The sequence below is a fragment of the Arvicola amphibius genome, chromosome 6 (assembly GCF_903992535.2).
Source record: "Arvicola amphibius chromosome 6, mArvAmp1.2, whole genome shotgun sequence".
Classification (NCBI taxonomy): Eukaryota; Metazoa; Chordata; class Mammalia; order Rodentia; family Cricetidae; genus Arvicola; species Arvicola amphibius.
The window spans coordinates 153160305-153173180 of NC_052052.2; positions in this window are offsets into that span (position 1 = coordinate 153160305).

The following is a 12876-nucleotide window of genomic DNA, read 5'->3' on the forward strand; positions in this document are numbered from 1 at the left end:
TGGGGCTGGGGGTGTGGCTCAGCAGGAAAGGAGAACCCAGCCGGTGTAACCCTGGCTAAAAAGGCCTTGTGGAAACTAAACAGGGAGTCCTGGCAGTAAATACTGACAGACAAAGGAAGCTACCTTCTGGCATACAGATTCCCTTTTGCTATAAACTTTCATACCTCGTCGTACTTCAGTTCCGTTGATAGAAAGCTGAATTATGGGCCTCGGGGCAAACACGATATGAGGTTTCTGGGAGCATCCCTGAAATTATGAGCACTTTCTCGCCACATTAAACAGTAGGAACTTAGCTCAGTGTGGGCGCTGATCATACAGAAAATTTTGTTCCCGGGTCCTCTGCTAGCAGATCTGACGAGGCGGTGTCTAAGAAGTCAGGAGGGACACTTAGCTCCTGTGACTTCCGGTCCTGGCCTGACTCCACCTGAACTGGTGAGGGTTTGTGCTAGGGGGACTCTTACCATCTCACTGTGGGAGAAGCAGCCCTGGAGAAGAGGAATCCTGGTCCCTGGAAGATCCAATTCTCTCTAAAGGTGGGAAGCGAGCAGACAGTACGTGCAAAGCAGCGTTCTCCCCAGTGTCTGAGGTACGGGGACTTCTTCAGTGTCTTGACCACCTTAGAAACTTCCGGGAGCTTGGTTTGTCTCCTTGCACCATTCAGCTGTGTTCCCTTTACCATTCAATTACATTGTTGATTCTTTAAAATTCTAAATGAGCAGAAATCAATCATGCTTCATATATTTTTCCCACTAACCTCTACTGAATGCACAGGCAGCGTTAATGAAGTAAATGAGACAACTGGCTTCCGAGAGTGCACACTGCGGAGAACCAGACGAGTTACTTAGGGGGATGCTCTTGCCATGCATTTAACTGCTCTGACTTCTTGCTTTGCTTTTCTTTAACACACACACACACACACACACACACACACACACACACACGGGGCATATTCCCTGTGTAAATTAGACCTGAAGGCTTTCTCTGCCTCAGTGAAAGGTTGCTGCAGCCTGGCTCAGGATGCTGTGAGTCTTGACTTCTGAGTTTCAGAATAAGTTTAAAAAACACAAAACAAAAGTTTGGAAGTAAGATACTGGATTTTAAGAGCTTAGGACTTTGCATTTCAAAAGCCTTTGCTTTGCAAGACACAGGACCCAGAGAGTACAAAATCAATCAGAAATGTTCCCCCCACCTTACCTCCTGCTCCATACATAAAAAGATAGTTTCTGGGCTAACAGGGAGGACTTGGAAGGAGTACAACAGAAGTAAGAAGGGTTGTCTTTCCCGTGGAGAGGATCCTGTGAGTCTACTAGAATGAGTGCCAGAGAGGAGGATGTTATCTGGTTATGTCTGGGACAGCCTGGAGTGAAGCATCCTTTGCACATCACTTCCTGAGATGTGCTTGTAGCAGCCCCTTGGTGCTCAGCATTGTATGGAGGACAGGGAGATGTCCTCTGTGCAGAAGGGGGCACAGAGGCAGTCTCGGTGGTATTGGATTTGGAGAGTAGATTCTGGGACAGGTGAAGCCCTCCAGAAATCACTAGCAGAGGACCAGAGCAGGTGGGCCACAGCTTAGCATGCTGGCACAAGTGTGTGGTAACAGCTGAGCAATAATTGCCCGGCCCGTCTCTCTGCCTTCCCATTGGTGGGACATTAAGTTCAGCTATTGAGTAACAAAGGAAAGATGGTACATGTGTGTGTGTGTGTGTGTGTGTGTGTGTGTGTGCATGTGTGTGTGTAGTTTATATTGTACACAGAAAAGCTTATCTTTCAGACAGGTCATTCCAGTTCAGTGTGATGTGGGCTCTGACTGGAGAAGCTGGAAATGAAAGGTGATCTGGAAACTTCCAAAAGGTCATCTGAGCCTGGCCCGGGTAGAGGGCATGTTCAGGAAGGCTTTTGGAGAAAGTGATGCTTGAACGTAGAAAGGGAAAGAAATGACTAAGTAAGCCCAAGAACTAGGTGAGGGCCTTCTCCAGAAGCAATGCTGGTGTGTGACTCATCCCTCCAGGGGTGGAAAAAGTTTAAGTTTGGAAGGGGCAGGGTGAGAGCTACGTGCATCAGGGATGGGAATACACCCTAGAGGTTAGGGCTGGAAAAATTGGTTTGGGGAAAAGCAAGATTTACTGTGCAAGTTTTGAGACAGACGAACCTGATTGTGGGCCAACAGGAACCAGCCCTTCTCCTTAGCCACACCCACTCAACCCCTGGGTACCCAGAGAATGTGAGCAAAGGGGTGTCTGCCCCAGGAGGGAGTCAGAGACTAAGCATGCTCCCCTGTTTTTGAACATTTTTTCCTCTCAGGCTTCAGTGAATTCCTGTTTCCAAGGAACATATCTAAATGTCAGTCATTAGTGGACTGGACTATAGGGCTGAGCTGGTCCATCCAACTCCAAACATGCCAGCTGTCACAGAGGCTTCTGATATTCCTTACCTCAGTTTCCCCAGAAAGGCCTTGAACCGATTCTCAATGTAGAGCTGCTTCAAAACAAGCAGGGATCCAGAACAGAAGCACAGACTCTGTGAGAAAGCAGAGGGTGGGAATAGACCAGTGAGGCCTCTCTAGGCCCAGGGGTCCAGCAAGGTACACATGGCACACTGAGTATATTTGTGTCACAGTGAAAACCACTCAAGGAGAGACAGCAGGATCCCACCTGACTGCTGAGATGGCAAAGCAGATGAATGCTCCCATAAGGAGCTGTAATATAGGCTATGACCTCAGAGCATATGTAAATTACCTCTGAATGCTGTTTGCATCGGGCAGTCCATGCTTTGGTCAGTAGTTTGGAGACGGGGAAGACAAACAAAACAGGCTGGATCTAGAGCATCCAAGAAGACGCCGATGCACGGCTGCTTCTCTTGGGTACCTTGAAGCCTTGGGAAGGACTTATAGATTTACCTACTGTGTCGCTCACTAGCTATGAGTGCTTTCACGAATGACTTCTTCCTTCATGTTGTAGAGTGGGGTTAATGACAACTATTGAGGGTTGTATGGAGAATATATGAACTGGTGTGCACATTGCTCAGGGAACGTCCTACACTCTTCTGCCCCTGAAGTCTGCAACAGCTTCAGTCTCCATGATCATAACTGTTCTACTCTTGCCTCCCACTTTAGGGTTGATCCTCACACACCGCTGTGGTTTTGGCTGGAGAGTCTTCTTGCTCAGCCCTTCACAGAGCTGTTCCCAGGGTCATTGTGGGATCTTCACCTGTGGATGATGCATAGCTGGGAAATAAGCTCTTGGGGTCCTGGGATTTGAGTTTTTTTCTGGTCACCTGCAGATGGGGATCAGGGATACTTGACTAGGGAGGAATCATTGAGAGAAATTGGTGCAGTGGCTGGAAGGGGACCTTGTTTCAGAAGTGACATTACTGGACATTTCTAGGGATTTATGCTGTTCATTAGGTGACAGGGCACAGTCCAGGGTATGATCCTTCCTGCAAAGAACCAGGAAGAGGGTGGTCTGAATGGTCTGAATGAATCACTTACTCCAGGTCTGTTTCCTTGGTTGTAAACTGTAGGTATTCTCAACTCCTACTTTTGGGGACTTCTGTGAAAATAGTACTTAGCATTAGCTAAATGCAAATTAAACAGCCTTAAAAATGACAAGACTATTTAACAAACATGTCATACTTAACCATGAGCCAGGTACCATTCTGAGCAGTTTGTGTGGGTTGCCTCATTTAATCTTTCAGGGTTGGAAACTGAGGCACACAGTATCTTGTTCAGTATCTCACTGCTGGCCAGTGTGGCAGAGTCAAGCTGTCTGCAGCCCTCTTATCCTTACTCAGAATGCTATTCCCCAAAGGACCCTACCAAAGGGCTGGGGATATAGATATGACTAGGGCAGAAGGAGACCCAGGCCTCAGCCAGCGTGTCATTAACATTTGCTTGGCAGGCACTTCAATTCTTCTCATGGTGTAATAAATCTCTATTTCTGGTAACCAAGTAGCTGACTCCACACAGATCTAGCTACCTCTTCTACCTCCAAGCTGTTTGTCTCGAGTGATCTGGAAAATAGAGCATGTGAGGTTGGCTTTTTGTTGTTGTTGTTTCCATTTTGTTTAGTTTTCAGAGCCATTTGCTTGAGGTGGGATTGATGGAGCATGTCTTTAATCTCTCTTCCGCAGCTAGAGCTCCTCTGGGTCTAGAACAGCCTAGAAACCTGAAGTTCACAGGGCAGAGCCCATGTTGGTTTCAGCAACTGAATGTCTGCTTGGCTCTGAAGCAAAGGCCCTGTCTCTGCACACACGTACGTCCCTGGACACACATTATCCTCTGCGGCAAAGTACTTGAAACAATACTCTTATGCAAGTGGAGTGATGTGGAGAATTTCTTGCAAGCAAAGCCGTCCCAGCAGGGGAGAAGCATATGCTCCCTCTCCCTGGGATTCCTCCAGGGTGGGGAGAGAGAATTAGGCTGTGCAGTTGTTGCATCTTCTAGCTTTCCTGGAAGGCCCAGGAGGAGGCTCAAGTGCAGCAGAGTTCCAGGAAAGGACCCAAGGTTGCAGGGTCAGGGTTCAGAGGAGGAAAGAAGGCCCTTGTGAGCAGCTCCCTAGGGCAGAAGTCTGAGAACTGTGGCAGCAAAAAATGTGAGTGATAAGCTAGGCTCTGGTGGGGAGTGCTATGGAGATTAGAGGCTAATTGTGTGTCTAAAAATATGACTTAGCTTTTATTTTTAACTATGTGTGTATGAGGGATGTATGTACACATGAATACTGGTCTCAGAAAGACCAGAGACATGGGATCCCCTGGAACTGGAGGGACAGACAGTTATGAACGACCCTGTGCGGGTGTTGGGAACTTAGATCTTCTGCAAAAGGAGTGCCCTCTCACAACCACGGACCCACATCTCCAGTCTCAGAACCTTGTTTTAATCGCTTTCGATTAGACACACTTCTATGATTGCATGCTCAGACAGTGTTGTGCCAGGTCCCTGAATTTGTTCTGTGTTTTCTGCCCTTTTTGTTCCATTCTACAGGTATAGAATGTAAGAAGTATCCCGTTCCCATCTCCGTGTCCTTGGTGGGACCCAGCACCAAGTGGTGACAGGGTCGTCCTTTACTTGTTACTGGCCTGTATCCAGCAGTGAGAACCCCTTGTTCCTAGAAGGGAACCTGCAGACACAGGAAGGTTCTGCTCTGGGAGGTGCTGTGGGAACTCCTTCAGCCAATAGCCTTTAAGATACAAGCCCACTTTGGGTATGGTCTTGTGTACTATATAGGTAGACAAAAAGCATGCCTGGGCCTCTTGGCTGCTGGACTCAGTTCCAGTTCCCAGCACATGCAGAGGACTGCAGATCACTACTCTTTCTGTGAGTTTATCCTCAAAAAATAAACCTTTGTTTTACTCCATTCTGGGCTGGAGTGGAACTCTTTTGTATACCAACAAATTGATACCCATGTGGCCTAAGTCCATGCCATTGCTAGGTGGCCTGTGACCTTCTCCCACCCCATGTAGCTGATGTACCCCCTCTGCAACTGAACTACCCCACTGGTGTGCAGCTGTGCATGGTTTGGTTCAACTGGACCACTGCAGCAACTTGGGAATTCCCCACCCGACTTCTTCAAACCTTTCAAAGACCTACAGAATATTGAATTTAAAATGTTTTAAGAGCTTAGACTTTTCTCAACATGAGATGTGTCTGCTTCTGGCAGCACCAATTACTTCAGAGAGGTTGATGGGTGTTGAAGAAACTCATTATGGAATTTGCCTTCAATGTGACAAGGCTAGCCATTTGGGCAAGAAACTACTCTTGCCTGGTCTGCTTGACTGTGTGCTGTATAAACTGGACATACAGGACCCATAGAAAAATAACTGCCGAACTTGCCGCCTAAAGATGAGACAGTCCTTCAGGATCCTTGTTTTGTGAAAGAGTCTTCCAGACATTTTGCAAGACATGGAAGAAAGTGACTAACAAACTGCCAATATAGGCAAAAGTCTTTAAAATTTCCTGCTTCATGGAAAAGTCTGCCAGATACTATGGGCCTGTAGGCTGAAGGTGAATGCCCAGTGTTATAGAAGTACTTTGGGTGACTGTCCAGGCAGTGAGATGTCTCTGTCATTTCTAGAACTTTGGAAATTGCTTATAGTGTACTTCCTATTTCTTTAGGTAATATTATATCCTTCTGTGGTCTTTGATGGAGTTAAAGACTAGATATTTATATTTTTCCTTAGTTATAATAAAATATAAATTAGATACCAAACTCTAGACTCACAAAGGAATATTGTAACTGTAATTCTTGCTTGATAACAGTTTTTGTATATGTAATTTTACTATATTAAAATTAAAACTTTTTTATTTAGACAGAAGTGGGAGATGATGTGGGATTCCCCTCTGTATGTTGTGATATATTTCATCACCATTGGTTAATAAATAAAGCTATTTCGGCCAATGTCTTGGCAGAGCAAAGCCATGCAGGAAACCCAAACAGAGATAGAGATAGAGAGAGTAGATGGAGTTACAGAGATGCCATGTAGCTGCCAAAGGAGACAAATGTCCAGAACCTTACCTGGTAAACCACAGCCTTTTGGTGATACACAGATTAATTTAAATGGGCTAATTTAAGATATAAGAGATAGCTATGAATACCCTAGAGCCATTGGCCAAACAGTGTTGTAATTAATAGTTTTTGTGTGGCCAGTGAGCCCTGGGATTTACCACTGAAGTGTTGTAAGCCTGTGTGCCATGACTGCCTTTTTTGTATGTGCTCTGAGGGTTGAGTCACAGGCTTATGCAGCAAACGCTGCCGTGACTTAACCCTCTCCCTAGCCCCTTTGCTTCACGGCCATCTCTTCCCTCTTTTCCTTCCCCCTCCTTCCCTTCCTCCCTCCCTTCCTCCCTCCCTTCCTCCCTCCTTTCCTCCCTGCTTCCCTCCCTCCCTCTCTCCCTCCCTGTCTCCCTCCCTCCCTCCCTCCCTATCTTCCTTCTTCTTTCTTTATTTTCAGGACACTCTCCTATGCGGTCCAGGCTGACCTTGACATTGTAATCATATTGCCATACCCTCCTCCTAAAGGCTGGGATTCTAAGAATGTGCTACAGTGCCTGATTTAAGGTATCATTTCAAAGAAGGGAAACTTGCTAGCTGCATTCCTATGGAAGTGTGATCTGGTTTGAAGCAATCCTTGGACACAACTAGGTGGTATCTATCATTTATTTATGAGGACAGTTTAAACATAACAGGCAACACCATTGCAAGCAACAGTTAAAACTGCTGTTCCTGATGCTGCTCAGTTGCTTCTGCTAATTTCAAATGTGGTTTCCCTGCAGTGACGACTCAAGTCTAGGCTGTAGGAATTCTCCTGTGATGGACCTGCCTACCTTCACTCCTCTACCAGGGTTAAACTGCTATCCACAACTCTGCTTTGATTCATGGATTTGTTTTGTTTTTTGTTTTGTTTTCTTTTGTTTTTAGAGACAGGGTTTCTCTGTATAGCTTTGGAGCCTGTCCTGGCACTTGTTCTGTAGACCAGGCTGGCCTCAAACTCAGAGATCTACTTTTCTTTACGTCCCAAATGCTGGGATTAAAGGCGTGCATCACCACTGCCTGGTCTGTAAGGCTGACCTGGGTGGCTGTTTTACTCTCTGATCTTCAGGCAAGCTTTATATATTAAAATACAAATGAAATATCACTACATCTAGCAGGGCTATATGTGGTTATACATACATACATACATACATACATACACACATACATACACCCACATATATATAAAAACACACACGTGTGTGTGTGTGTGTGTGTGTGTGTGTGTGTGTGTGTATGTGTATGACTCAATGTTCAAGTCTCCTTAGAAGTGTCTCTGTGGATGCTTTCCTTGTCCCAATCCAGTGTCAACAAACAACAAACAACTCTCAAGGGCAACAGCCCTCATCTTATACAGAGAAGAGACTAGTGTACCAACCTAAAAAAACCATAAAAAAAACCATAAAATGGCCAAAGCAAATTCTTTAGATAATCCTAAAGACTTCCCAAGCTTTATGGGGGCAAAATACTTGCCATTAAGAAAGATAGTAAGTGTTAGAATCGTTACAAATTGGCCATAGCGAAGATTAATGGAGACAGAAAGCAGAAATGGTTATTATGATGACTGATTGGAAAATTCTGCTTTATTAAAAGGGAAAGAAAGTCAGAGTGGGAAGGAAATGCAGACAGAAGCAGCTATTGGGAATGGACTCGCAGCTCCTGGCCTGGTTAACCCCACCTGTCTGACAGACAGGGCCTAGGACTCTTGCCTGATGCTACTAACTCTCTACCCATCTTGATGTGTAACTGATGCACCTATCCAGCGCAACAGTGTTCTGAAGTTGTCTGCCATGTGGGCTGGAGACTCAGAATGGGACAGCAGGTAACATCAATAATACCTTAATTGACTTAGTGCTTCCAATGCGCTGCACAGGCTTCCTATGTGGGATCCACTTAGCCCCGTGAGGAAGATCCTGGTTAGTAGCTCCATTTTCCAGAGGTTGAGGCTGAGGCACTGGCTATGAGTAACAAAACATGTCCTAGAGTTTGTGGACCTCGAGACAATAGAGGGCGATCCTGCGGCCCCAGCTTCTTTTCTCTCCTCTCCCTGTGTGTTCTTGGGGTTTGAAGTCAAATAGTTTCATCCGCTTTCCTACTTTGCTGGTGACAGATTTGAGCGACTGCAGCTGATTCTTCTTTCTGAAGCACAGACCATGTTTCCAGTCGGCTGCTTCAGCAGTTCATTTAGTGGGTGGGCTTGGTGGAAGGAGGAAGCCCAAGAGGCTGTCTTTTGAAATGGAATTCCTCTGTCAGGCATCTCAAGCAAACCCCACATCTTGGTTTGTTTGTTTCTAATTAAGATTTGTCTTTGTCCATTTGTGAGATGTTCTCTGGCCATGGCTGACCTTGTGTGAGGTCACCTCTCTTATAGGATGCATTTTATAGGATGCACTTCCATCCTGGTAGCTGTGACATTTACCTTGTAAATCTGGAGAGGCTTCACTCGGGAGCTGGCTAGTGCTGTCAGCATGCTTTCTCTATAAGAAGAGGCCCAGGCTTGGTGGTCCAAGGATAAACGGGCCCATGGCATCAGCTCAGTCCCCATGTCCTTGCCACCTCAACATGCACACAGCTGTTAGCTACCCACAGAGGGACAGGCAGTTCTAGAGAACAAAAAAGAACAAAAGTGAGCAACTCGCAACCTGAGCTATTTGCTATGAGTTATTTGTGAAATAGCTGGACACATCAATTTAATTTTCTTGTCTGTTTCTCCAAGGTTAAAAGCGGTATTGTCCCAAGGCAATTTAAAGACCTTGTAAGCAAGTCACAAATGAGGAGAGGATAGCACCTCGGGTTCCATGGTGATAGAACTGCCACAAGTAATAACACTTGTTCCTAACTTTTCTGAAGAGACCAGAGTGCTTTAACACCCAGATGCCAGAGTGTGAGCCAGAGATGGGACAAAGGAACAAAGGGAACAAGAAAGAAAACACAGTGCCAATCTGCCTAAGTGACTCAATTCTGGAACAAGCTGACTTACTGCCACCGCATTTAAACCTCTGAATTCCCCACGGGGCTTCGAATCCACTTGCATTATATCAGTTCCATCCAGTAGAATTCCACGGCCAGCAAGCAACACAGGGGGACCATCCACGTTCACAGTGGTGTGACTCTATCCCCCTGACAACTGTTCTAGATAATTTGCCAAGGCAAAGCACACGTACAAGGTAAGAACTGTACTGGACTCAGAGACATCCATGTCTCTTGTTCAAGCCTGACATGCTTTAATGTCAACATGCATGTGTTTCAGCAGAGTGGGAAATTCTCACCTCTCAGCTCATACTCGGGTCAGGCACATGAGATGAGATGGTGGGATCTGAGTGTTGCTGCGGCCCTTACGTGATTTAAAATCAGCTCTGCTCATATCAGACAGGAATATCATGTTTTCAGAGATTTGGCTGTCATAATTTGAGTTTTCCTTAGGGCTTGAATTTTAGCTAACCAAAAGTAAATAAATAAGTTAGCTTAAAAACCCAGTAGCTTAAGCCTTGGAAGTCAAGGGACCCTGGCAGAGGAGGTGCTTGGGAAGGAGCGTGATCCACCAGTGTTCAGAAGAGGCAGTCTGGGGTAATTAGGGAAACAATTAAAGCATCCCACCCACACGTGTGAGCATCCACATGGGTGGCCTCTTTCTGCCAAGTCAGGCCAGAGGTGATCGTCACTCCAGACAGGCCCACTTGGCCCAGCAGATAGTTGTTATCTTAGAGTTTCTGTGGATCAGGAATCCTGCCACACCTGGTGGCCCCTGGTGATCTTGGGTGGCTTTGGCTTGGGATCTTTCCAGCCAGGGCTGCCATCTTTGAAGATTGATTAGTTCAAGGTTTTTCTTTTGAGCTCATTCATGCGGCCAATAAGAATTTCCCATGGTGACAAATGGCTGAGAAGTCACCCTTAGAGGAACCTGGGGCCATTTATTTTGGACAACAAAGACCAGAATCAACCAATTGTAATTCACTGAAGCCTTTCCCCCTTCCCACCCAGGCCTCAGTTTTCCCACATTTAAGATGATAAGATTGACTTAGAAAAATACAGAGCCTCTTAAAGCATGCTGGGAAATTAACAGGCAACTCAGAACACACTAGGGGGTGAAGTGTCAAACCAGGGAAGAGTAATTCCAGCCCAATTTTACAGGCAGGTGAAGGACATCCATGTACACACATGAGTCTGTGTGTGCAGGTGTGTCTGCCTGAGCCTTATAGCCCCTTCCCTGCAGGCATCTGTGGGTGTCGGTGTGGAATAGTGATGGTACTCAGAGAGGGGAGACCTTGAATATTTAGTGTGCCTCTGCTTAGTGCCATTGCTGGGGACCTGAGAGTGACGGATGGGTGGTTGAGGAACTGCTGGCTGGCTTGGTTGTCCAGCCATGCTCTGCAGCCTTGGAAGGCCCTTTTATTCCAAGTTTAGGGAATGGAGTTTCCAGGACCTTAGAGATAGCTCAAGGCTCAGGCTGTAGATGTTAATATGAAGTCAGGAGCCTCAGGGACCAAGGGAAGTCAGTTTGCTATTCTATCCTTGGGGCTTCCTAGGGAAGCTTTTTAGCTTGGTAAGAAGAGAATTTGTAGCGCTGGATGTGGTGTTGAAGAACAGGGAAAGCAGCCTTGACTTTGTATGTGTGTCAATTAACATTTTACCACGAGTGTTCTTATTCCCCCTCTCGGAGGCAGTTTGTGGCTAAAAGCCAAACTTCCTAATTATCCCATCAATAAATTCAGTGACGCTGCAAAGAGAAGCAGAGGGAGGGATGTTTGCTTTGCCTCAGGTCTGATTTCACCCTCATATTGTTAGTCCTGCTGGTAGCCCCCCACAGAGCACGTGAGGAAATATGGGAAATAATAATTTAATGGTCACCATGGAGATTGCTGGTTTATAGAGCCGACATATGTTCCTATATGTACTTTCGTTATTGGACGGTAACTCCCTCCCGTTCATTTCCTTGTCAACCTGGACAAGAACCAAAGAATGCTCCGACTCCACCATGAAAAGGGAAAGTTAAATTCACTGAAGGATGAAGCTGTTTCCTGCAGTCTGAGTGCCTTAATGACGAGACCACATGAGTGGTGCCAGTGGAGGCGGCCGACAGTCAAAGAGCTTGGAGGGAACAAGCCTATTTGGAGAGGGACTTGTGGTTTGCTGGGCACTGTTCTGGGCTCATCATATAAGGGGTCTTATTTAGCTCTTCCTGAGGTGGCCACCAGTTAAGTGTGGCCCACTGAGAATTAGCAGACAAGAGGAAGGGACAACAGATGGAAGATCTTAGTGACTAGTCATCCTGCTGACCTACTGTCCTGAATATCAGATTTTAAATTTTACCCTTAAAGAGCAGTTCATTCAGTGAACAGATTGAAGCACAATTAATAAAAACCCAGAGACAAGTATTGGGGTTCAACCTGAAGACCAGAAAAGCAAAGCAGCCAGTCACTGCCACATACTTGAACCTCAGTCCAAAAAATGGCGATCCTGCCTCCAGGAATCTCAGAATGAGACTGAGAGCTGTCTCCTCCCATCTTATATTCCTCTCTGGTTCTTGCACTATAGGTGTGCACCACCACTATCCAGTTTCTATGGCAAGTTAACGTGACTACTCGCATTAAAGGTGTGTGTCACCACTGCCTGGTCTGTAAGGCTGGCCAGTGTTACTGTTTTATTTTTCTGATCTTCAGGGAAGCTTTATTTATTGAAATACAAACAAAATGCCACTGCAACAGATGAGTCCCAGGAGAAGACGACCTGGGTGCTAGAATGGAGCAAACACAAGGAGCTCTCCTTTCATGCTGATGTGTCATGTGTTGGCAAAACCCAGCAGCTCAGTGCTTGCTGGGCTTCAGACTCCTGTCTGCATTTCTGTAATGTTGGTGGGATGGCCAGTCATAAGTCTCCCTTCAAGAGAGCCAAGGGGCCTGCTCGACAGAGCTCATCCTGAAGACAGAAGGACCTTGATGGGTATATTTAAGAAACATGCGTCTCCTCCTCTGCTTTCCTGTTGCTTAAATCCTCTGACGTGTGGTCAGGCTTTGTGGTCTCTCTGATCCTGGAGGTGAGTCCTGAGAGTGATGTTTCTGCACCCCTCTTAGATCATGCACCCCACAGCTTTACTACCATTGTTCCATTTTGAGGTCTTTCAGGGCTGTGCACACTGGGTCAAAGCACGAGTCCTTCAGAGGCTCTGGGTTTTCTAGCAACAACTGGGGAGGGGTGTAAATGTGCACAGGGTAGGGAAATCTCACTGGGAGATCTCCCCACCTGTGAATTTAGATAGACAAGCCCCTTCCTAACCAGTGTCACTCACTGGATTCTGCCTTTCCTCTCATCTGGAGGTCCATGTGAATGTGAAAATGATCTCCTGCTGATTTAG